This window comes from Acomys minous, assembly GCF_964271855.1.
Source record: "Acomys minous genome assembly, chromosome: 7".
Lineage (NCBI taxonomy): Eukaryota > Metazoa > Chordata > Mammalia > Rodentia > Muridae > Acomys > Acomys minous.
Window position 1 is genome coordinate 109,920,845 of NC_140488.1, and position 13,920 is coordinate 109,934,764.

At 40.2% G+C, this 13,920-nt stretch overlaps 1 long non-coding RNA gene across 2 annotated transcripts in view; it reads right to left on the reverse strand.

Annotated features, from left to right (window-relative positions):
* Window positions 1-290: 290 nt before the first annotated feature.
* Window positions 291-13,920, reverse strand: part of LOC311602687 — a 99,525-nt gene continuing 85,895 nt past the window's right edge. For both annotated transcript variants that reach the window (XR_014780817.1, XR_014780818.1), the window contains one exon: window positions 291-4,410. This is a non-coding gene — a long non-coding RNA (uncharacterized lncRNA). The remainder of the gene's footprint in view (window positions 4,411-13,920) is intronic.

The window sequence follows — 13,920 nt, forward strand, 5'->3', positions numbered from 1 at the left end:
CATTTTTGAATACACATTTATATTATTACACATAAATAAAATAAATGACATACAGTGAGAAGAACCACAAAAAAATCAGGAATTATATGAATATTACATTCATAGTGTTTTGGCTATTTGTATTTGGCAACCTGAAGAAATACAATTAAAATTTTAATGATAAAATTGACAAAAGATTCCAAAACCTATAAGCTGAAAACTAAAAAAGTATTTTGACAAATTACAGAAAATCAAAATAGATATACATATATACCATGTTAATTGTTCAGAAGTTTCAAAAAATTCAGTATAGTCCCAAAACAAACTATGGAAGGCTTATTATGTTTTGTAAAATATATGTGTCATACTAAAACTCATATGGAAATATGAAAGACTCACAATAGCCAAAATAATTCTAACACAATTGAAGGGATTTGGAAATCTACATAATAGAGCAACACAGATGTCAAATGGCTGAGTTTTCCCAAAGGTTCAAAAGCAAAGGGACAAATCCACAGCCTTTTTATCAAACAGTGTGGAAAGGTTTGAATGTTACATGCACAAAGAACTTCTAACCACACTTTCACAAAAAAGTTAATTCCACATTTAATGTAAAACCTAAAACTACAGTAGTTCTACGAGGAGTCAAGGAAGCATTGAGTGAATGTGTAAGGAGTGGATGAAGTCCTGAGTGAATTTGTGCTATTGACAAGGACAATATACCTCATATCTCTGGGAATTGGAAAAGCTTCCCTTCCCATGAGGCTCAGAAGCATAACAAAGCCTTCCTCTAGTCCCAGTACAGGTGTTTACAAATGACTGAGCGGTGTGGACAAAACCACAGCTTCCTTCTCTGGGATGATTGAAACCTAAGTCTGCTTTCCTACAGAGATCTCCTCCAAGACTGCCTAATTTCTTCTTCTCGTACTATATATGACAAATACCTTGAGGTTCAGGGTTGTTGCACAGTTGGTGCTATTCCATCAGAGATCACGTTTGGGATGGTTTCAAGTGTGTATATACACATCATCACGCCCCAATTCATACACTTTAAATAGGTTCATTTATCATATGCCAAATACACACACACACACACACACACACACACACACACACACACACATATATATATATTCTACTCAAGGGAAAAACAACCATATCTTCTCTAAAAACTTAAAAGGTTCCCAACAGCATTTTTCATAAGAGTCATAAAGTTCGAGTAACTTGAATGCCCATCCACTAAAAAGTAAATGAATCAAATATGACAAGTCCATACATAGACTATTTTTCCAACCATTCAAAGAAGTTAAAGGCTAGTGCATGCTGTAACATGGTTGAAACTTCATGGTAAGTAAAAAAAAAAGCACCAGGCTCAGAAAGGTAAGTGCTGTATGATTCTACTTGTAGTATTAATAATATTTCTAAACTTAGAAAGTAATAGCGATTATTGCCCACAGCCTGGAAGGGATAGTGGTAAATACTGGAGAGAAACGGGGAGTGCCTGCTGAGGAGTGTGGGGTTTCTTTGTGAGATGGTAAAACTAGTCTACACTTGGTTGCTGCAATAGCTCTCCTACTCTGAGAGCCTACTAAAATCATGAATTATATTCTTTACATAGATCATTATGCCATGTTAGTAAGTAATATGCCAAGTATTTTTTATTATTTTTAAAGAAAAATTGTTTTGGCACTGAATTCTTCTATGTCTCCCCCTAAAGGTGATTGTTTTTTTTTTTTAAGTAAACACTCTCATACTGAATGAGTAAGAATTCTTTCTCCATTGTATGGTCATAGTCATATTTTCTCCAGTTTATTGCAATATTGAGTGATGGATGTAGAATTCTTTACATTCTGAGCACACCTGCTGACTCTGGACGATCATTTTTGTATGTAAATACATTTAAAATTGTTTCTACAGTTGTGTGCTTCTCCTGGCTGTATGTTTGCGAGCTCAAGTCAGTGAAAGAAAGGAAAACCATTCTTTGAAAAAATTTTCAATAGTGTAAGAGACAGTGTCTTGTTAGGGTTTCTATTGCTGTGAAGAGACACCATGGCCACGCCAACTCTTATCTTTATAAGAGAAAACATTTACTTGGGGCTGCCTTACAGTTTCAGAGGTTTAGTCCATTATCATCATGGCCGGAAGCATGGCAGTGTGCAGGCAGACATGGTGCTGGAGAAGGAGCTGAGAGTTCTACATCTTGATTGCCAGGCAGCAGGAAGACTGTGTGCCACTAGTTAGGTTTGACCTTCTGAGACCTCAAAGTCCACGTCCTACTGACACACTTCTTCCAACAAAGCTACACCCACTACAGCAAGGCCACAGCTCCTAATAGTGCCACTTCCTATGAGCTTATGAGGCCAAACCACCAAAGACATATAGGAATTACTTTTTTCCCATGGTACAGGGTTTCTCTGTGTAGCCCTACCTGTCCTGGGCTCACTTTGTAGACCAGGATGGCCTTAAACTCACAGAGATCCCAGTGTCTGCCTCCTGAACACTGAGATTAAAGCCATGTGCCACTAACCCTGGAAGGAATTATTTCTAAGAAGAATGATAAGCATGTTCTGACAAAATTTCCCCACAGTTCAAAAGCTTTGACCAAGGTCATAAATACAATAATTACAGATTCCCAGAAACTCCTGGGCTTTCAAAAACAAAATGCCTTTTTTTTTCTGTTGGTAAAACTGCTTGTATAATTTTTACAGTCTTACCCATTATTGGTGTACAATATTACATATATCCATATGGTTGTAAAACAGAATGTTGAAACTCTTCCATCTTGGGCACTTGAAACTCCGTACCCACTAGCCAGTTCTCTGTCATCCCTTCTCCAGAGTCCCTGTCAAGTATTCACGGTCTCTAGGAGTTTAATTAGAAATACTCTGTAAGGCAAGTCATACAGCAGTGTGTGTTGTGGACTTCTTTCACTTCATAATTCCCTCCAGCAGGTGTGTCTGTGTTGTCAAAGACACAGGTTTCCTGTTGTGTTAAGTCTGCATAATAGTACACATCGTATGATAGTCCACTGTGATGCATTACGTTTGTCCAGGGGGTATTTTACCTGTTGGCTATTGTGAATAATGCTGCTATGAACATCAGAATGTCTTCTATTTGTGCACAGGAGCAAATTTGTGCTCCTAATGTCTACAAGTGTTATCATTTAATCTTCACAACAAAATATGAATCACAGAGCTTTTCTTTCCATGTGACATGTTAATAAAGCAAGAAACAGGCCACTTTCCATGAGGTTACATCACTGGAGCTGGTCCTACTGAATCGATAGGAACAGCAATGAACTCTTACCCAGCATGCCCTATTACCTCATCTTTATTTTCTAAAAAGTGTCTCCTATGAAGCAATGCTCATGCATGCACTCATAAATGTTCAGGTTACTCCATTACAGTTCCCTTTGGTTACAAACATGAGTATTTCCTCTTAAAGCTGCAAATTCCACTCAGTTTCGACTCATTCACAAATTGCAATACCATAAAGCATGTTTATTAAACACTCAACCTTTGAAACATCTTTTCTTATTCTGGACAAGCATTTCAGATACCTTGTACATTGGAAAAAAAAGAAATCAAAATTAACTTTGTGCACTCAGTTCTTTAAAAAGTTATTATCAATTAGTACAGATTTAGGGGGAGGGGAGCAATTAGCCTTCTTGCTCTGAAAATTAATGGGTCTTTTTCTTTAGACCCCTAAGGGGTATTTTACCCAATAACATTCCATTTCAGATTAATGTAAAAGGAAAAGTACATCATTTGCGAATGCTGCTTACATAATGATTACAAATCACAACTCTCACCAAGATTAACAGAAAGGGAAGATTAAGCAGAATAACACACCATTAATAATTTTAGACAGGATGAAGGTAAGGAACTCAGCGTGTCCGTCATTTCATCAGAACCAGGAAACCATATCTTGTTTTGAAAGCATGGCCAGGCTTGTATAAAGTAAGTTGACGTAGATCTTTATAGGTCAAGCTAAGCTTTTAGGAGTGAGTTGATATAGAATGGTGACCAAATAAACGCAAAAATCGATGGGCACAAAGACATTCTTTCTTCATTTCTAGGGAAAATTAGCTTTACTTCCCTGAACAAAACATGTCAACCACTCCAAATAAATGCTTGTGTGGGATGCCGGTGACGGGGGAGGGGGGTTTGAAACAAACAAGCTGCTACCATGTTACTTGGAGAATCCATTCATGACCAGTGGCTTGACTGCTGTAATTGTCCTCGCAGAATGCAAACAGACTTTGTGTCTTCTTTTTTCTTTTCCAAGACAGGATTTGTTTGTGCAGCCTTGGCTGTCCTAGACTCACTTTGTAGACCAAGCTGGCCTTGAACTCACAGCGATCCGCCTCCCTCTGCCTCCCAAGTGCTGGTATTAAAGGCCTGTGCCACCATGCCTTTGTATCTTATTTCTCTGAAAAACAACAACAACAACAGCAACAACAATAACAAGATACAGCTTTGGAGGTGGGGGAAGGGGGTTCAGTGAGTAAAGTGCTTAGTGTGCAAGCTCAAGCTCAGATCCTCAGGACCCACGTAAATCTGGACGTGAAAGAGCACATCTACAATTCTAGTACTGCTTCAATGAGGTCAGATGCAGAAACACGCGAACCCCCAGTAGTTTGCAGGCCAGCTACCCTGATGTATGCAGCAGCCACCAAGAGACTTTGTCTCAAACAAGATGAAAGCTGAGGACTGCCATTGGAGTTTGTCCTGTGAGCACACATGCATTCTGACATGCATACCTACACTCATACACATGAACAAGCAAAGACACACACATATCATAGGCTTGCACACACACACACACACACACACACACACACACACACACATATGAAAATTAATATCAGGAGTCAAGATATGATTGATCAATTTCTCATACCTGATAGGATGCTTAACTCCCCATTGGCAGGCCCTATTAGCCCAAGAGTTGTAATGTGAAAGCAAAGACAATCCTGACTTTCTTTCTGTTTCCTTCCACCTCCAGTTTTCTATTCTTTGTCATCCTGATTATGTTATTACCATATTTTTAAAAGCCAGTCATTATTGGCTTGCTCTTGTGGCTCCCTGCACCACCAAGAGACTTTCAGGTCTGATGGCAGAAATAATATGCAAGCGAGCCTTACTTTGTAAGGGAGCCCATTGCCACATTTGGCCTATGTCATGGTCATTGTCTAACAAGTGTAGAGTTCCCTTCTCCCACTCTGTGGCATGCTAATATCCAGATAGGAAAAGTTACCAAAGATCAAGCCCCTGAAGTCCTTATCTTTTTCAGCTGAGAATGGGCAATATTTTTTTTAAAAATGACAACAAATGCTGGTGTGGATGTTGAGGAAGAGGACTATTTATTCACTGTTGATGGGAAGGCAAAATGGATACAGCCACTATGGACATCAAGAAAAAAAAACTGGAGATAGTTCTGCCATATGTTCTATGGTACTCTTGGATACATTCTGAAAGGACTTCCAAACACTACCACAGATACAGCTGCTCATATGGCTTTTCCACTTACTATAGTCAGGAATTAGAAGTAGCCTAGATGTCTACCAACTGGTGAATAAATAATGAAAATATGGTACATTTACACAAACAGAATAGTATTCAGCTGTAAAGAAGAACGAAATTCACAAGTAAACAAATGAAACTAGGAAATATTATACTGAGTGAGGTAACATAGGCCTAGAAAGGCAAGTATTTTACATTCTGTCTCATATGTCGATGTTAGATTTGAAACTTCAGGTATATGTGTTTAAATAGTACCCATAGGAGTCGGGAAACTTGTAAGGAGGCAGGGTAGGGATTTCTATAGAAGAGGGATAGAACACAGAAAGAAGCATAATAAACATGGAAGGGTTAAATGTGTCCAGAGCGTGAGAGAGCAGAGTAGAGGAGGGAGTAAAAGGTGCAATAGTTGAGCAGATGTTATAAAAGTATTGAAACATTTTCTGATCAGATTTGAAGTCTGTTCCATAAGATGGAACTCATGTCTGGTAGGGCTAAATCCTGTGGCCAGCTAGACCTTCTCTAGCCCTAGAGAAGATTTTACTTCTCTTACAGTAATAAATTTCCCCATAAGTTCTTATCTTTACACTCATAAATGAATACATCTCTCACCCTCCCCCAACAGAGAAGCTTCTTTTTGCAGTAAATGGTGATTAATGAAGTAACCCACAACTGGCCAAGGGGCAAAGAATATGAGATTATAGTGTGCCCAGTTCCAGATGTGATATCAATATCATATCTTCTCCCCTCAGGGCAGAAAGAGTATAAGAGCCAAAGGTAGTGAACATCTTCAGTGTAACAGGAGTTACTGGACACAATAGCACCATTTCATGCATGAACTCACAGCAGCTGTTATGGCATGCACAAGACTTACATCAGCGCAGGCCAGCCAAAATGCCAGCATGGATGGAGAGGGCTAACAAAATTCCACTCAGCAGCTATTGGCAATTGGGAGAAAAAAGAATCAGGTTTCTACAGGGATGTTGTCCCTGGGAAGCTACTGATGCTCCAACAGGTGGTCCTATGCCCATGCCCGTCCCCATGACCATGACCATGACCATAGAAGCAACACTAAGTAGACTCAATGAGAGTTTGGAAAGCCACATAAAGGTGAAAGGGAAATGGGTTTGGGAGAATAAGGGAGGAATTTCAGGGGAAGCAATGGGTGGTAGATTTGATCAAAATATATGGATGTAGGAAATTCTCAAATGATGAAAAGTTTATAAAACTGTAAAAGATCAGACTCGGTGATAAACACAAAGTATAAAATGATGGCATTCATGCCAATTTCTGAAAAATTTATTCTAAGTAAGCCTATAACAGTATGTTTTAATAAGATATTATGAACAAAAAACATTATGAAGTATTTCATCTCTTCCATATGTCCTGTGTGTGTGTGTGTACTTGTGACCATGCACATGTGTTCTGAGGAACAAAACTGATGGTTTTTCACTAAGAATACTAAATACTTACTACGTATTTAAAAATATATGTGTCCCATTCTCATGAAGCTCTCAGTGTCAAGTCAGATTCAGGAATGGAGAAATATCATAAATGTATTATTTTTTTTCTCATGGCTGAGGCAAAATATATGACAAAAGCACCTTAAGAAAGGAAGTGTATTGTGTTGGTTTACACCTTAAGGATTCATTACATCATGAGAAGAGGTCATGGTGACAGGAGAGTGAGGCAACTGATCGCGTGATGTCCACCACAATCAGGAAGCAGAAAGCAAAGAAGCTGCTGCTTGGCTTGGTTTTCCCTTTTCATTCCTTCTGGGATCCAAGGCCATGGAATGGTGCCTTTTCCTCACCTCCTAGATTTGCCTCCTAGGTGATGACTGAGCCTAACAACTTGACATCAGTATTAATCAGCACAATAAGTAAGTAAATAAGTAGTAAGTAAGTAAATCGAACATTGCATTGCATTCTGTGTAAAATCACAATGACACACATATGGTATTGCTTAGCTGAGAGTCAAGGGGGAATGTGGGAAGAATCACATATTAGATAGCATTTTTGCTTCTTAGGAATGTGGATCCTAACTCCATTATCAAAAACTAATGAAGATGACCAGGTTAAGAAGCTGTGCCAGAGCATTAGAGCCAAAAAACAGACATTTGCAGGAAGAGGTGAGGCTGGAAAAGTATCCATGTGCTATGGGGTGAATTGGCAGGCACCACAGCCACTCTGTGTTGTTACTGGGATCAGTGGGGGCTGATTAAGAGGGACAGAACAAGAGGAAAAAACAAGCACAGCCCCCTGTGGGTGTTATATGCTAGACTGAGAATGAGAGACTTCATCCTTTAAGCAGCCAAGGAGAAGTTTTGAAAGGTATTGAAGGGAGTGAGATTAAAGTCAGAAATATGAGTGAGAAAGAGGCTATGCTTATCCAGAAATTGTACAGGCCTAGGACACTGACAGTTTGGGTGGGAAAGGGCGATGTTCAGGGGTTCATAATGGCAGAGCTTGTTAGCTGACTGCCTATATATACACTAAGAATAAAGAGATGTGCAAAAAATGACACTTGGAACTCTAGCTTAGATGGCTGGAAAGATCGTAGGGGCCCAGTGAACATGGAAACTACAAGGATAGGAGCAAGGTTAGGGTGTAGTAATGAATCCATCTTTGAATGTACTGACTGTTTGAGGTTTCTCAGCAATAGCAACTAGCAACTGTCTACTGCCATCCACATTTATTTCAGCCACATAAACTGAAGAATGGCTCCAGACAGGGTTAAGCTACACTCTTCCATCTATAGCAGCAGAAAATATAAGATAACCCAGGAAATGGGTAGAAACAAAAGGGCAAGGGTTCTTGTTGAAAGGTTTGAAAAGGACTTCAGATCTCCACTGAAGAACATTTAGAAGTTCTGCTCATGTCACCGTGGAGTAACTATTTGAGTAAATAGCACTGTGAGACTTCCTTTGACTGCAGAAGAGACATCAATGCATCTAGCACAGGATTCTTGACCCGAGGTCCTATATAACAGTGTGGGGGCAATCCACAGTCCTCAAAGAAGTTAAGTGAAGTCCTAAGGATAAGCCAACTTGTGAGGGAGGATGAGGTCTCCTGGTCTCTGGGAACTAAAAGAACCAAGATTTCAAGGAGACACAGAATTCGGCTGACCTTAAGGGCCAAATGAGGCACAGATAGAGGATTCACTAAGGAGAAGGACAGGGCACACAGGCTGAGAGGTAGACAACATAGCGCTGGTCTACTGCAAATGGGCAGGGCCACCTCACGTTAGAGAACACACACAGAGTTCCTCAGAAAGTGGCTCAGAGCTGTGATGCTCACCTCCTGCCTTTGGATCATGGATGAAGAGAAATGGAAAGTTCAGTGTGGAAAAGGGAGTGTCTTCATCAAGAAGAGGTGAGTGTGATTTCTTCGAAAAGGACTGAGAAGAGCCATTTTTCACTTTTAAAGAAAAAGCAAAGCATTGTTTCAGAGAAATGAAGAAATGCACATATCTGTTATCCTCTACCTTTTCAATAGTCTTCATTATTCAATTTTCATTTCCTTTTCAGGAAGTACAAGTTTTCTCACCTTTTTGTTGCCAAATCTCCAACATACTGTTACTTTCAGCCCAACTCTCAAACTTCAAAGAATAAAACACTACCTCAAGTGAGACCTGGCCCATGAGAATCTATAAACTTGATATTTTATAGTAGCTTTTCTTTTCCTTCACTGGGGCTCTGAGAAACCTATGTCCAGACTCTTCAGAAATATGAACACATTAACCAAGCAAATGATAAACTGTACTATCAACGTGAGGTGATAAAGCAGAAGAAAATGCGATTGAATTCATCCCTTATTTAAAATCCCTCAGTCTTACAATTCAATAAAAGAAGGGCTAGCAAGTTAATGGAAAAATGGGCAAAGGGCACAAAGAGGCATTTCTAAGTGAAAGAATTGCGTATTGGGTATCAGCACATGAAAAATGCTCTCCTCCATGCTTATGCCTCACTAACATTTAAGGAAATGCATATAAAGCAGATGAATCGCTGCTTTTCCTGTCTGAAAAGGTTTGTGATCATACACTGTTGGTGTAGGCATAGGGATTCTTGTCTGATGTTAATGGGGGTGTAAATTGGTGTGTCCTCTGGGAAGGACAATTCAGCACTCCCCTTTACATTGCAAATGCCCACATTCTCTGACCTGGCCATTCTACTTGCAGAAATTTCTCCTACAGATATTTGTTTTTGCGCAAGTGTTTTATGATGTGTGCATGAGGATATTTGCTACTGTGGATTCCCACGCCCCTTTTAATTAATTAATTTGTTTATTCACTTGATATCCCAATTGTAGCTCCCTCCCTCCTCCCCTCCCAGTCCCACTCTCCATCTCTCTTCCCCCTCACCCCTCCCCTATTCCTTAGAAAAGTCGCATCAGGACTAATTGAATCCTTTTCCCCTGTGGCCTGGCAAGGCTGCCCCATGGGGGCGGGGGCTAGAGGGAAGGAAGAGTGATCAAACATCAGGCAACAGAGTCCATGTCAGAAACATCCCATTTCCCTTTACTAGGGCACCCACATAAAGCCTGAGCTGCCCATCTTCTGTATCTGTGTAAGGGGCCTAGGTCTCCAGTCTATGAATAGACATTGGTTGGGGCTTAAATCTCAAGCCCCTCTGGGTTTCTAGTTAGTTGCCTCTGTTATGCTTTTAGAGCTCCTCTCACCTCCAGGTCCTTCTATACTTCCCCCCACTTTTCCACAAGACTCTCTATGCTTTACCCATTGTTTTTGACTGTGAGTCTCAGGGCATGCAGAGAGAAGAGGGACTGTGGGTGGTGGCATCTCTGTGGCAAGCGTGAGACCAAAGACATGGTAGGCTTCTGGGAGGCTATGGGAGTGACTCTAGCTGTGATGCCTAGTAACAGGGGACATGGAGACTGAAGAGGACACCTTCTACTAGACAGGACTCCTAGTGGAGGGACGGGAACACCAACTCACCCACAAAAACGTCCACCCAGATCTTACCCTGACTACAATACGTGCAGGGATAAAGATAGAGCAGAGATTGGGGGAATGTCCATCCAATGTCTGGCCCAACTTTAGACCCACCCCATGGGAGAAAGCCAAGTCCCACTATAAACAATACTCTGCAATGCTCACAACAGAAGCCTAGGATAGCTGTCCTCTGAGTGGCTCTACCCATCAGCAATCGAAACAGATGCTGAGATTCACAGCCAAACATTGGGCCAAGCATAGACACCCCTGATTCTCTTTGGAAAACAAAATCTGCCTCTTGAGGTTAGAGGTGAATTGTTAGAGTCCTTGTGGTAACTACATACACTGAACACTGCAATGTTGGGAGCAGGAGGGTGTAAATGGCACCGTGCTGACGTGGTCTTGTCCAGAACGCACAGCCATAGAGAGCTCTCTAAACCTTCCCTTGGAGACATGGGGCTTCTCTCTGAAAATCTTCCTACTACGCGAAACAGTGTTTCATGAAAATTTGAGTAAATTAATTTAACTGGAGAGTATTGTATTGCACTGTAACCCAACCCCAAATAACCCCAAAACGTTTTTTGCAAATAGAATAATAAATCAATTGAACTGTGAAAACAAGTTTGTATAAGTAATAAAAATCAATTTGCAAGTGTGTACAAAAAATAAAGCTCGTTGTTGTTGCCCCAAGGAGCAGAGATTTAGTAGTTCCTTGAAAGGTGAATTCTGCTTTCTGAGCATTTCTTCACCTTTATATGGGCTCTTGCCTATCTTGCCCTGAAACTATACTTAAAAATAAATGTGTAGCCTAGAAGAACATTTTGGGGCAAAGTAAAAGCTCACCATGCATGAGTTTGATCACATGGAAACAAAGCATCTTACACAGAGTACAGATGTTGTGCTGGATTCCTTGCATCTTGCTTGGCCTGCATACAAAAAAACAAAATGGTTGCTTTCATCCAGACTTAGTGCACACCTCAAATTAGTTCTGCATCCTAACATCTGAATAGACGTCATTATTTGAGTAATTAGCACACATATATTGCTCTGAAAGCTTAGTGTCAATGCCTTATTTAGAGTATTTTTGCAGAGAAAAACCATCATAACCAAAGAAGTCCTTCCCCCAAATGCCAAGCCTTTTCAGAAACATCAATATCAAGGATTAGTAATTAACTAGAAAACAAATACCGCAAGTTACATTGCAACATAGTACAATCTCCTTTTTCAAAGGACATGTACCCATAGTGAATACGTGTTTCAGGGGAGAGAATTCTGAAAAGGTACACAAGAAGCTGCAAGGGCATCTCTATGGGAATAGGGAATGGGGGACAGATATGGATGTTACTGAACTTTTCGCTATGTGGAAGAAAGATTAGTTTTTAATGCCACAAAACAAACGGCTGGAGACATGGCTCAGTGCTTAAGAGCATTTGCTGCTCTTCCAGAGGTCTGAGGTTCAGTTCCCAGCACCTATATCTGGTGATTTGAAACTGCTGTAATTCCAGCTCAAAGAGACCTAATGTTCTGTTGCCTCCCCAGTCTCCTGAATGTGCATGATACACATAAATTCACGCAGGTGCATGCATATGTATAAATAAAAATAATAAATATTTTTATAATAATACAAAAAGGCAAAATAAAGAATTATTTAGTGGTTAGTGACTTTGTAAAGTCTAAAGAAAGGGAGTAGAAAATATGATTCTTTGCTGGTGTGTGGAGCACTGTAGGATCTGTTTACCCATGCAGGTCTATACATTCCTCACTGGGCTGAATTATACTTTGTCTCAGTTTGGTTCCCTTGCCATGATGAGACACAGTGACCAAATAGCAAGTTGGGGAGGAAAGTCTTTATTTGGCTTAACACTTCCATATTCTCTGTTCATCATCAAAGGATATCAGGACAGGAACTCAAACAAGGCAGGATCCTGGAGGCAGGAACTGATGCAGAGGCCATGGAGAGGTGCTGCTTACTGGCTCGCTCAGCCTGTCTTATTATAGAGCCCAAGAACACCAGATCAGGGGGTAGTACCACCCACAGTGATCACTAATCACCCCCACTGATCACTAATTAAGAAAATGCCCCATAGCCAGATCTTTGGGTTCCTTCCTTTCAAATTACTCTAGCTTGTATCAAGTTGACGTAAAACTATCCAGAACACACACTAACAACCTACTTGTAGTTCCCATAATGTACTATGCACCAATGAATCTCTGGGTCTTTGGGCTATTTACTCTCTCTCTCTCTCTGCAATTACCTTTCCAAATTCACCTATTCAGACTTCTTCTCAATGCTTACTATCTAGTTTGTGTGTACCCTCCTTTTCTCAGCTATGTTTCATGACCTCTTCAAATCTCTAGTCCTCCCCCGGGAAGCTCTGTCCAGATATAATTTCTCAGAAATGGGATGCCTAAGGCTCAGCTGACATACAATAAAAGACTCTCCATGAGTTGTGCCTAGTGGCTTGGGTTACCAATTGCTTCCCTGAAAAAGGAATAACTCAGTGTAGGACATGGGATGCATGGACACTGGTCCTCATCTAAGTGCAAGACTTGTTCACAAATGACATGGTATCATTCCAAGACTTTATCTATGAGAACTAAACATCCATAAGATATTTAAAAGTTTGTCCCCTTCTTTATAGCTTCCATCCAAGGTTAAATGACCACAAGAAGAGCTGTGACTAACATTCATTACAGAAGCGAGCAAAAACAGCCAATGGTATTCTAAATAATTAAAACATAAGAACAAAAGAACTACAAAAACGAAAGCATAAAATACCAGTAATTGGAAAAGATAAAGAGAACCAGGGTCACAGAATCAAAGTCCAGAGATTGAACCATGTATTTGTTACTACATGATGAAAATGGCCACCACATGATAAAACAGCATTCTAATCAGTCGGCTTAGGACTTTAGATGACTAAAATATGGCTCGAAATAGTATATAACTCAATCCATACTTGTACTGTATATCTATACCCTAGAACAAGCACTAAATTCATTAGAAAATTTAATAGAAAAGAAAGGCGCACGCCTTTAATCCCAGCACTCGGGAGGCAGAGGCAGGCGGATCGCTGTGAGTTCGAGGCCAGCCTGGTCTACAAAGACAGACCAGGATGGCCAAGGCTACACAGAGAAACCCTGTCTTGAAAAACCAAAAAAAAAAAAAAAAGAAAGAAAGAAAGAAAGAAAAAAAAGAAAATGGCAAGAAAAAGGAAACCATAAGAGCCTTTCAAGAAAGATAGATGCTGTGGTATGGATGGAATTTGTGTGTCTCTCAAGTCCTCTTGTCACCATTGTGGGCTATTAAGAACATTAGAATTTACTCTGATCATGTTGAGTCAACATCGAGCCTTTAGAAAGTGATTGTGATTAGGTAAGTTCAATAAGGTGAAACTCCTATGGCTGAATGCTGGTGGCTTTATAAGAGGAAGCAACACCAGAAGAGCCATATATGCATACACTATTA